This window comes from Tupaia chinensis, unplaced genomic scaffold (assembly GCF_000334495.1).
Source record: "Tupaia chinensis unplaced genomic scaffold, TupChi_1.0 Scaffold000628_1, whole genome shotgun sequence".
Lineage (NCBI taxonomy): Eukaryota > Metazoa > Chordata > Mammalia > Scandentia > Tupaiidae > Tupaia > Tupaia belangeri.
Window position 1 is genome coordinate 2,747,936 of NW_006160148.1, and position 1,442 is coordinate 2,749,377.

Sequence of the window (1,442 nt, forward strand, 5' to 3'; positions counted from 1 at the left end):
GTCAGAGTTAAGGGGAAGGCAATCATAGAAATGACTGGCTAGAGGGGCCAGCAGGTGGCATGGTGGTGAAGGGTGCTGGACTTCCACATGGCCGACCGTGGTTCAAGTCCCAGACCTGGAGGCTTGCTTTCTCACATTCCCTCTCTCTGTGTCCCTATCTGGTCAAATTAAAATAAATTTAAATAAAATCATTCTTAATAAAAAAAGAAAAGAAATGAAATGAAATGACTGACTAGAGCCATGGCCCAGAAAAGAGGACTCACAAGCTAGGATCCCACATTTATTAATTATATTAAATGCATTTCCTTCCAGGGGCTAGCTGAATATTCTCACATGGTGGACCATGGTTCAAGTCCTAGACCTGGTGGCTTGCTTTCTCACTTTCCCTATCTGGTCAAACTAAAATAAATGAATGAATAAAGAACTCTTTAAAAAATACATTTCCTTTCACAATCTTTTATCTTGCAAGTAAATTTGTCTTCACTGGTAAAATTGCTGTAGCCCAGTCATGGGAACAACTGTAAAAGGCATGCTGGCTTTGCAGTCAGACTTCAGATCCACCCTGCCATGCATCAGCTGAGCAACTTAGCAAGCTGTACTTCAGTGAAACTTCAGTTTTCTCTCCTGTAAAGCTGGAATTTAATACTTGCTCTTTACCCTCCTACAAAGGTGTCTGTGGCTCCCTGTCTTTGGGACACGTAAGAATTGGAGGCAAAGAAAGGTGGATTTGGAGGAATCTGGAGCCTGCTTGTTCGCCACAGGCTTAAGATCAACCACCCCACACAGAAGCATTTGTTGAATTAAGCCTTGCCCGCAGACATTTCAGAGATTATCAAGGGCAGGGAGAGGGTGGCTTGTAAGAGGAGTTTACTAAGTGGGCACTATGACATTGAAGACATCTAATAGCATCTAGGGTGGGAAGATGTCAGATTTCCCATGTAAGGCATTTTTTACTCTCTTTTTTTACCTTAAAAAAAAAAAAAAGAAACTTGTTCTTTAAAGTAATTAACAGGTGGGACCAGCAGTTGACGTAATGGCTATGTCGCTGGGCTCCCATGTAGTTGACAATGGTCCAAGTCCCGGACCCGATGGCTTAAACTCACACCAGGCTCGTGTGCATGCATGCCCAGGATCCTGAGAGGAGAATGGAGGAGAAGGGATTGTGGCATGGCCATCCCCCGGGGGGCGGGGGTGATTTCTCGCTTTCTCTCTGCTTCTCTCTGTCTTTCTGGCTAGTGCAAGTGCCCTATAGCAAAAACTTCTCAAAAAAAAAAAAGTTATTAACAGGTTTATGTGGGTCAGTAGGGGGCGTGGTGTCTTTTTGTTGTTGTTCTAAGAATTTATTTATTTTTATTAATTTTTTGGAGAGATTTTCACTATAGGGCGCGTGCACTCGCCAGACAGACAGAGAGAGACATAGAGACAGAAAGTGAGAAATCACC

General features: G+C 43.3%; 1 non-coding gene across 1 annotated transcript; it reads left to right on the forward strand.

Moving 5' to 3' along the window:
* The first annotated feature begins 656 nt into the window (after positions 1 to 656).
* LOC114009830 (small nucleolar RNA SNORA38) lies at positions 657 to 786 on the forward strand. The gene has a single exon (XR_003551229.1). It is a non-coding gene; the product is annotated as a small nucleolar RNA SNORA38 (small nucleolar RNA).
* Positions 787 to 1,442: the final 656 nt, after the last annotated feature.